The 10,656-nt window shown below is 40.7% G+C and overlaps 1 protein-coding gene across 1 annotated transcript in view; it reads left to right on the top strand.

Moving 5' to 3' along the window:
* The window catches only part of PLCH1 (phospholipase C eta 1), a 239,079-nt gene that overhangs the window by 28,376 nt on the left and 200,047 nt on the right, over positions 1 to 10,656 (top strand). The gene's annotated exons all lie outside the window — the stretch shown is intronic.

Below are 10,656 nucleotides of genomic sequence, written 5' to 3'. Positions count from 1 at the left end.
GCCGCGGAGCGGCTGGGCCCGTGAGCCATGGCCGCTGAGCCTGCGCGTCCGGAGCCTGTGCTCCGCAACGGGAGAGGCCACAACAGTGAGAGGCCCGCATACCACAAAACACACACACACACACACACACACACACACACACACACACAAAAGAGCTGGTGGAATTGTAGAGGGAAGAGAGATTTCATGAGAAGTGGAGTGCTGCTGAACAGAATCCTTGATCTAAGCTGCCTTCAACTTTCTAAGTTTGGTTTTTCTTCCCCAATTTAGTGCAGACTTACTGTTTTTTTATTGCTTTAGATTAAGTTTAAGATAACAAACTTAACCCTACTTACTTTGTTAAAGCACATTTTACAGTGTTTTTTCACGTTCATTATGCCACCTCACCTTCAGACTTCACTCCGTAGAGGATGCCTTCATTTACAGGTCAAGAAAGGGAAGCAGAGATGAAATGACCAGCCCAAGTTGGCATAGCCAGTTATTAGCAAGGTCAGATCTAAAATTCTAGCCTCTACCCTTCCAGGCTGGCTCTCTTGGCATTGCAGTGGCGACAGCCTCTTAGCAAAGGAGACTAAGATATGGTGACTTAACACGCTGGCACTGAGTTCTGCTTTGTTTCCCTGTGAACCTCATCTAAGGACCCTGTTCGTTGCTTCATCTCTCACACAGTGTTTGCTGTGTGGTGCTTTCTGTTACAAATTGACTTGTATTAAAAAAATAAATAAATAAATATGATAAAGAAACACAGGAGTTAGAAAAATTAGCTTTATTTTTTCCAAGTTTTGTGCCAATTTTGAAAAAGTTCAGATTTTATTCATTCATTATTTTAGAATACCTTTTTCCAGAGATCTCAAAGGCTATAACAACTTAAAAACAATTTCCTATGTATTGTTACAGCTGTGTTACCACTTAGTGAATTACTGTATTGCTGATAGTTTTGCTGAGGGCTTGAGGAACATGATCCTATTGAATCCTTTCAACACCTTTGAGATAGTTATTATTCATCCCATTTTATGGATGGGGAAACAGAGGTTTGGGGAGGTTGTTGAAGTGGTGATGTAAAATCAAACTCCTATCTGCTTAACTCCAAAACCCCACTATTTTTTTCCAGGCTGCAACCCCATTTTAATAGAAAAATTAACACTCTGAGAGGTTTAAGTTCTATTCAACAGTATTCGCTCTATTAACTAGCCATGTCTGATCTTGACCAAGTTATATAATCCTTCAGGATCTCAATTTTCTCCTCTGTGAAATGAGTGTGCTGGTCTCGATGATTTTTTAGATTCTTCCTAGCTCTAATCTCTGAGATTCCATTGAAGTATTTCTGAGAATTACAGCTGCTGTATGTATTTTGTGAGCTATCTTGTCTCTGAACATGAGATTCACAAGAGGGCAGTAGAATACTTAAAATATGAATTGGTTACTTACGTTGAAGAATTACTCATTTGAGAAGATATAGAGATATCAAATCTTCCCAAGATTAAAAGGACTAAAGCCAGTTAGAATTATGATTCTGTTCATTTATAATAAAGCAGTAGCTTTAAGTATTTCTGATAGTTAAAATATCATTTTGGAGCTCTATGCCGAAGGATATGTAATTCAGGAAAGAATGATGCCTCTGCTCTTCCACTGTATTTACTTCTGCAGAAAAGTAATGTCTGTGAAGACAGGAATTTATTTAACTTTATGGAGGACTGTGAGGTCTCTTGGTATATTTTAAGCTAAGGGAGCACTAGTGATAACATCTTTGTAGATGATTTCTGAACATTTATGAGAAAAGATAGGGGACAGGACACATTGAGTTAGAAAGGTCAGATTTCTTTTAGAGGGGCTTCTCCTGGTCTGCTGGTAACTCTCCTTACATAACCAAATCAAGCCAAACAAAAGAAACAAAACCCCTTCCATTATAAACAGAAAAGAACCATTTCCTCTGCAAGATAATAGACTTTTAGAATATGCAGACTCAGATGTGCAAATTGTGCTAGCCAGACTTAAGCAGTATTCCCAGGAGAAAGGATCCACCTTAAAATGAGGACTAGGTGGGCAGTAGGGGGTCAATAAAAGTAAAAATTAAAATGTAATATTTGTATACTGTTTCACAGTTCATAAAGCACATTCATAGCCTCCCTTTCTGAGTATAGAGGAGGTAGGTTCTCATTGGAAACAATGTAGAAAATTACCCACAATCCCGCAACCCAAAGAGTAACACTAATTGTCTGTTTCTATCCTGTCTTTTAACTCCTGTCATCTTCGCAACAATCCTGATGTAGGAATGGAATACCTGGAAAAGGTAGGAAACGGTGGCTACTAGGCAACAGAAATGAGCTAGTTGAATTGACTTAATTCTGTGTCAGTGAGGCGAGGACCCCTGGTAGGCATTATGATGAGCTGTTTTTGTATTTCCCACTTGTCTGGCCTTTGCCCAGATTTTTAGGGAATCTTGAATCCAAAGGGATTTTGAGCTTATCAAAGAAGCCAATTGCCAGAGGTTTTCCCTAGTTGGCTTTTGTTTTAACATGTTTGATATAGAGAAAAAACTTGGGCAAAGAATAATTTGTGTAGTATGAACCTTGCTTTAATGGCTTATATTTTCATGAATTATTTTTATTTGAAAATTACCTGTACCCTCAGCTCTTTCTCTTGGCTGTCGTGAATTGCAGCATTTTTTTCTGACCTGGGACACATATTCTTAAACCTGTTACCAGTGTATTTACAATTTATATATATGCAATTTCTAATGCACATAAGCTTTTTTCAAACATTTGAGTTCCTACTTGGAGGTGACTTAATTTTTGTTTTCATGCATTGCTAGTTATAATTGTGATGTTGGAAAAATTGTGAAGTTGGAAAAAATTATGATGTTGCTTTCCTGTAAGTTATATGGTATCACCCCTACTTACTATATTGAAATTTATTTCTGTTGCTCTCATGTTGTTATATGAATGTTTCTGAATGACCAAGACAAATCTAGACTAGAAAGGTTTTGAATTGAATTACGAGTGTCTCTTACTATCTAGGGATAAAATTAAGGATAGTTCTGGTATTAAATATTTATGTAGTATGTCTTTTTAAAAAGTGCCTTATATGTACTTTGACTTTGCCTCACAACAAACTTCTAATCAAACTAATTAGTTTATTAAATAATTAGTTTTTAGCCAGCCTCCCCTTCCTGGCCAGAGGCCTAATTGGTAATGTAGGACAGAAACTGGACTGCCAGTTTGTAAAGGAAAGTAGGCTTGAATTGGATCCCACAGACTAGTTCTAGCTCCATTTTTGTGACTCACTTGTGTAGCCTTTGTCACCTAGGTGAGCCTCAGTTTCCCTATTTCTTTTCTTTCTTTTTTTTTTTTTTTTTTTGTGGTACGCGGGCCTCTCACTGCTGTGGCCTCTCCCGTTGCGGAGCACAGGCTCCGGACGCACAGGCTCAGTGGCAATGGCTCACGGGCCCAGCCGCTCTGCGGCATGTGGGATCTTCCTGAACCGGGGCACGAACCCGTGTCCTTTGCATTGGCAGGTGGATTCTCAACCACTGTGCCACCAGGGAAGCCCCCCTATTTCTAAAATGAGGGTTTTTCCAGATTCCAAAGTTCCCTTCTAGCAGCAACGTTGTGGTCTCTGTGTAGTCAAACAGGATGTGTGGTGAACGGGAGTGTCCTGCAGGCCAGAACATGGGAAGAGAGGGCTGACAAGATGGCAATGAAGAGGAGTAAGATTCTTGTTTGATTGTAAACTTTGTAGTTACCGTTGCGCTGGCAAAAAGCTGCATTTCCCTTTAGGGGTGTGCATGTGCGTGTGCGTGCGCACGCAGGGCTGTTCCTGAGTCCCTCCCAAACATAGAGAGACCAGTAGCTAGGACTGACAAGCTTTCAGGACAAACGTCATTATACTCAAAGAAGAAGAGTGGAGAAGTTCTCACTGGAATTCCATCCTCGTTGTAAAAAAGAAGAATGCCAGATCCGGCCTGGTAAATATGAAAGGAAAATGAAATTATGCAGGCATGAATTTCGGTTCTCATTAATTTAGGCCAGTTTATTAGCAAGGTATGACTTTGGCAGCCTGCCTGCTTTAGCGGTTTGGGGCATTACTAGATTTTTTATCAGAGTGTCATTTCTTTACTGAGTCAAAGCCTAGCTTTTCCAGCCAATGACTGTATATACATCCTCTTCTAGGTCCAGAAAAATACCAGCACACGGAGAATTCCTGCTAATGCAATGATAGTCAAGATATTGTGAACATCATTAAGATCAAAAGTATTAGCTCCTAGAGGAACACTGCATGGAAAAAAATTTCAAAGACAGTTGAGAGAAAGTATTTAAAAAAAAAAAAGATAGGCCTTAAAGGGAGAGAATGTACTTGAGTCATTTAAATGATATAATAGAACTAATTCTGGAAGCAGCCTTGCCCAGAAGATTCCTCTTTAGCCCCGCACTCAAGTCTCCCCCTCCCCCCTCCCCCCTCCATGGCCAACAGGCAGAAAGCACGGAGGGCAGGTATACTTTCAGGTCTGTGATGTTCAGGGGCATCTCGCGAACATGCCAGAGGCAGTGAAGGCTCAGCAAAGGGAGCAAGGCCTGTCCCAGGTGTGGCATCTTGCAGGGGCCACCCTCCCTCTGGGTTGCTTTGGATGAGTTGTTCCTTTGGGACTAAGTTTCCATGTCAGCAAAATGCTTCAATTTAGGACAAATGACCTCTAAACTTCTTCCTAAGTGGTAAAATTTCAAGAAATGCTTGTTTCTCCGCTTCCCCTCCTCAGGCCACTTTTAAACAGAGGCCAGCTGGGGAATTTGCAGTGAATTAACTGACCAGATTGATTTATGTACTTCTTCCCTTGCCCCAGACAAATTAGAGCAAGCCATTCAGGCCTTACAAAAGTAGATACTTATATCTAGTTAGAACACAAACTTTAACGTTAGCTACTATGAAACAATCTTATTCTGTAACTTTTTGGGAATGTGTGTTCTTCCTTCATCGCTTGGAGACAGAGAAAACTGTCAAGGAAAGTCTCAGTGAAATGCTATTTATATCAAAATCCGAAGTTCATTTCCTTTTTTTTTCTTTTTTTGGTCTTTCTCCATGATGACCAAACTGGTTTATTGAACATTCTCAATTTAGTGTAGCATATAAACAAAATTGTTTTATTTTTCACCAATTACTACTTTAAAAAATACTCTTTGAAACATCTTGGGCAGATTCTATTACTTTCTGGCTACTTTTGGTTACTGAGGGTCTAATCCAGTTTAAAAGGTTAATCTCAAACTCATCTAAATCCCATCTTCTCCCTTACCTGCAGCATGGGCCTGACCTGTCTGTCAGGGGTTGAGGGGGTGTTCATTTGGCTCTGCTATAGTTCTTCTCCTTGAAGAGGAATTCAAGGCCTAGATCCTCAGATTTTGGTACAAGGAAGAGAGATGGGGGAAAGCAAAGGTCTTTGAGCTGCACCCCCGCCAGTTTGTATGTTAGTGGCAGTGAGACGATCAAGACTCTCTCTCCTGTTCCATCTTCTGTGGATGTTTGGTTTCACCCTGACCCCTCTGTCACCAAGGACTCTGCAGAGAGGACCCGCTGTCTCCCTTCAGCCCCATCCATTGTCCATTTCTTATTCCCTCTGGCTGAAGCCTGGCTGCCCTTGCCCTGAGGACTCTTGGGCAACTGCCTGGTCCCTGCCTTTTTTCTTATCTCCATGTTTCTGCACATGGAGTTCTGCAGGCTGCTGCAGGCTGTGGAGGATGGGCTGGTTATGAAGTTGCTCCTGTCCTCCTCCCAGACCTACTGATCTCAATCTCTCTGTTTCTTCTCACGCTGTTATGGGGGCTACTCCCACAAGCCTTAGGAAGCCTCTGAATTATTCTTTTGTAGCTTTTCCCCTGCTTGTCTCTGGGAATGAGGGGTGCTCCGATTTTAATCCTCAGAGTACCGTTTGTACCCCTCCAGGTGCCTAGGCTGTACACATAACGGGCTCAGGTCATGTGATTTTGAATGGATGGAAACCCACCCTCTTTACCCCTGACAGTTCTCCTTGGACCTCTCTAGAGCCACTCCAGGCTGGTCCTTGTCCATGAACATTTTGGATTAGAGAGACTTCCTTTCCCCAAACCAAAGGTACTAGTGTTCTTTATTGTGCTTGCTTCTTGCAAGGTTGTGTAGCTGGATTGATCAGAGCCAAGCAAAGATCTAGGTTTATAAAAATCCATGGTGAGATGTCTCGGCCTCTTTTCCCCATCGGGAATCTAATTTGATGGGATTTTGCTGACAAAAGAGAACCCACTGTGTTCTCTTTTGTCATGCTTTCCGTGTTGAGGTCATTCACATTCTGTAATGATGGAGGGCATAAAAAGATCCCGGTGGAATGCGTAGCAAAATGGCAAATTGAAGATCTGGATACCTGGGAAGCCCAGATGGATGAGAAGTTAACAGTGGTCAGTCTTTGAAGCTTTAGCTTTAGTCGTTGTTTGAAACAAGCCTGTTGTGTTAAGTGATATCCTTGGCTGGCCTTTCCTGATAGACTCTCAAATTCTCTCAAACCTATGGCCATTGGGAGTCCAGTCAAGCAGAAGGGCCCTTGATTATTTTATTCCTTTATGCTTGGGAATACCAATTTTCTAGTTACTAAGTTAGAAGAAATATATCTAATAAACAGTCAACTTTTCCTTCAGATTTACAGACTTCTCACGTTTTAAGTGGTTACTTAAGAGAATTATGTCCCCTTAAGACCTGTGTTACAAATTTAAGCCTTTGTTCTTTAAGCTGCATTTCCATAATTATAATTAATTTTCCTCTGCTCTCTCATTTTCCCAGTTGTCTTTTCTACTCTGTGCCTAATGTATGCACAGAGATTGATGGGAGGATGAAATGTCTTTCCACGGGTAGATTCAGGGTTCTTCCAGGGCAGCATAATTATTTAATTTAGTTATACAAAAGATCCAGATTTTTTTTCTTGGACCACAGTAATAATTATTAGTGATTATATTTGTTATCACAAAACCCTCTTGTCTCCCATCTATCAAAACAAAGATTAAAAATTCCAGTTGGGTCCTTTACACTGTGTACATGAAAAGTCATCCCAGTGGACCTGTGATAGTTTATATATTTTTAGGGCTCACTCCTTTCAGCAGGTATGTTTGGGGTTGTTACAGATGCAAACTGTTGGTTTGAAAGGGATAGTCAGATTTTTTTTTAAATTTAAAGCCCATAGCCTAGTGTGTTTTTCACCCATTCCCGCAGCTTCAACTCCCATCTATGTGCCGATAGCTCCCAACAGTGTATTCCTGGCTTAGCACCATAGCCAGATGTCCGTCCTCCTACCTGACAGTTCCGCTGATTGCTGCAGGTCCTCAGACTCAGCATGTCTGGAGCAGACTTCCCTCTTCCCCACCGATACCCAGCTGCCTCGCCAGCCTTATCTCTTGCTTCCTCTCCCTCTTTGCACCACAGCTACACTGACCTTCCCGTTCCTTGCCCACAAAACTTACCCCTTCTTTGCTTAGCTGGTTGCTACCCCATCCTTCAGACCCCAGAATAAGGGTCCCCTCTGCAGAGAAGCTTATACTGACTTCCCAGACTGGGTCAGTCCCCTTTTTCTGCTCTCCTATCACCCTGCATTGCTGCCTCATTGCATTATCACTGTTGTAATAAAACAATTAATTTTGTGATAACCAGTTTAATTTTTGTCCTCCTTGTACTCCTAAGTTCCAGGGGAGCAGAGACCGTTCTCACTCGTATCTCCAGTACATAGTAGAGTGCATTGCATACACTCATCTTAATTACAGTGGAGGTAAGAACCACCTACTGTTTCATTATTTTTCCACTCTCAAGTTTGGCCTTTAATCTTTTTTTTTTAATTAATTTTTATTGGAGTATAGTTGATTTACAATGTTGTGTTAGTTTCTGCTGTACAGCAAAGTGAATCAGTTATGCATATACATATATCCACGCTTTCTCAGATTCTTTTCCCATATAGGTCATTACACAGTATTGAGTAGAGTTCCCTGTGCTATACAGTAGGTCCTTGTTGATTTTCTATTTAATATATAGTAGTGTGTATATGTCAATCCCAATCTCCCAATTTATCCCTCCCCCCAACCTCGGTAACCATAAGTTTGTTTTCTACATCTGTGACTCTATTTCTGTTTTGTAAATAGATTCATTTGTACCATGTTTTTAGATTCCACATATAAACTTATCATGATATTTGTCTTTCTCTGTCTGAATTCCTTCACTTAGTACAATAATCTCTAGGTCCATCCATTGCTGCAAATGACATTATTTCATTCTTTTTTATGGCTGAGTAATATTCCATTCTCTATATATACCACATCTTCTTCATCCATTCCTCTATTGATAGACATTTAGGTTGCTTCCATGCCCTGGCTATTGTAAATAGTGCTGCAATGAATATTGGGGTACATGTATCTTTTCAAGTTATGCTTTTCTGTAGATATTTGCCCAGGAGTGGGGTTGCTGGATCATATGGTAGCTCTATTTTTAGTTTTTAGTTTTTTTTTGTTTTTTTTTTTTTTTTGCGGTACACGGGCCTCTCACTGCTGTGGCCTCTCCCGTTGCAGAGTGCACGCTCCGGACGCACAGGCCCAGCGGCCATGGGTCACGGGCCCAGCCGCTCCGCAGCATGTGGGATCTTCCCGGACCGGGGCACGAACCCGTGTCCCCTGCATCCCCCTGCATCGGCAGGCAGACTCTCAACCACTGCGCCACCAGGGAAGCCCTATTTTTAGTTCTTTAAGGGACCTCCATACTGTTCTCCATAGTGGCTGTACCGATTTACATTCTCACCAACAGTGCAAGAGGTTTCCCTTTTCTCCACACCTTCTCCAGCATTTATTGTTTGTAGGTTTTTTGACGTTGGCCATTCTGACTGGTGTGAGGTGACACCTCATTGTATTGCATTTCCCTGATAATCAGTGATGTTGAGCATCTTCATGTCCTCTTGGCCTTTCATCTTTGTGCTGTGGAATGCATCAGTTCCTTGGCTGCAAACCCTCTTCTTCCCTTTACTCATGCTTTTGCCTTGGAGAACAAAAGAATACACCTAAACCATTCCTTCCTGAGATTGAAAAGGGAAAGCCCACTTTGCTGAGAATCCTAGTGTGCTTTAGAAAAGATGATTACAAATGTATAATGCCTCAAAGTGGAAAAGGACAGACCCATTTCTTTAAAAGAATTTCTTAGACTTTTTGAATTCTGTATTTAATAATACTTTCCAGAATTTCCATGTTGGTTATATATGGGTTTATTTTATTCAACTCTGAAAATGAAGGTTTTGCCTGTTAAAATAACCCTGTTAATAAAAGATGTTTAATTGCAGTATTTTGCATACTATTAAAATTCTCTGCTGCTTGAGTCTGAAAATCTTCAGGTACAGAAGTGAGTTGTCATCTGTGGGGTAATTCTTACCCCAGAGAGCAGAATAGAACTGCACCAAAACAAAAGCACCAGCTTTCTCAGTAAGAGAGGAGGAAAGGAGGCCTGGGGGTGCATGAAGAGAATAATCAGACAGCTTCTTTAAAAGTTAAGAAGATGCACTTTTATTTCAGATTTACAAACAAGAAAAATGGTGAGCATCTAGGCCTTTCATCTAAGAATCTCAAGCAGCAGGAGAGTACATTTCTGACTTCTAGGTAGCAAAGTTACCCCCAAGAATAATACCTACTTGAGTAGAATAAATGTAGAATCTGTGAAAACATTTTTTGTCCAATTTTGTCTTGTCAATATTCCTTTCTTGGTCAGAATATGTGACTGACATATAACAGTAATCTCAGAACTTCTTGTATTTAAATATAGAAGGTGGTGACTTATTCCCAATTAAAAGGGAGAACAGTGCACACATTTATTGTTTAGTGTCCTATTTTATTCCTTGGCAAGTTGAAATTGAATATCAATACATAACCACAAATGACCATTTTTTGAAATTATCCCAGTGTCAGAATTTCAATACCTTTCAGCAGAGGCTTATCTCTAGAGACTTGTATTAATGAACTCTTTTAGCCAATGGTTCCCAGCCTTGGTTGCATGTTGGAATCACCTGGGGGTATTAAAAAAAACTGTTGTGTGGGTCCCATCCCAGAGGTTCTGATTAATTGGTCTGGGTTATGGCTAGGGCCTGGGGGAATTTTTAGAACTCTGCATGTAATTCCAATGGGCAACCAATTAGATTCTGGTGTGTTGAATACTCCAGACTTAAGGTGGCAAATACATATTCTCTCAACGGAACTATAGAATTCATGAATTTGATAATGGTTATTTTTCTGTGATGATAGCCTATTTTATACTGAATCTTGAAGGTATGGGAAGGGGGGACATCTCAAAAATATGGATGCAAGTATGTGTTTGAACATAGAAGCAGAAAATGTAGGAGTCATTTATGCTTGGCATTTTGTGGATGCTGGTTTTCTATAAAAATTTTTTTCACTTAAATTTTTTTCTGATAGCAATACAAGTTCACCATTGAAAAGTTGGAGAGTATAGAAAAGACTAAAGAAATAGGAAGAAATAATCTATAATCTCAGTATGTGTTTTAAGTCTGTACTTTCTTAAAGTGATTTAAAAACCAAAGACTAGGGCTTCCCTGGTGGCGCAGTGGTTGCACGTCCGCCTGCCGATGCAGGGGAACCAGGTTCGCGCCCCGGTCTGAGGGGATCCCCG

Source organism: Physeter macrocephalus, chromosome 1 (assembly GCF_002837175.3).
Source record: "Physeter macrocephalus isolate SW-GA chromosome 1, ASM283717v5, whole genome shotgun sequence".
Lineage (NCBI taxonomy): Eukaryota > Metazoa > Chordata > Mammalia > Artiodactyla > Physeteridae > Physeter > Physeter macrocephalus.
The sequence above is the reverse complement of the archived record's forward strand: the minus strand, read 5'-3'. Positions and strand labels throughout refer to the sequence as shown.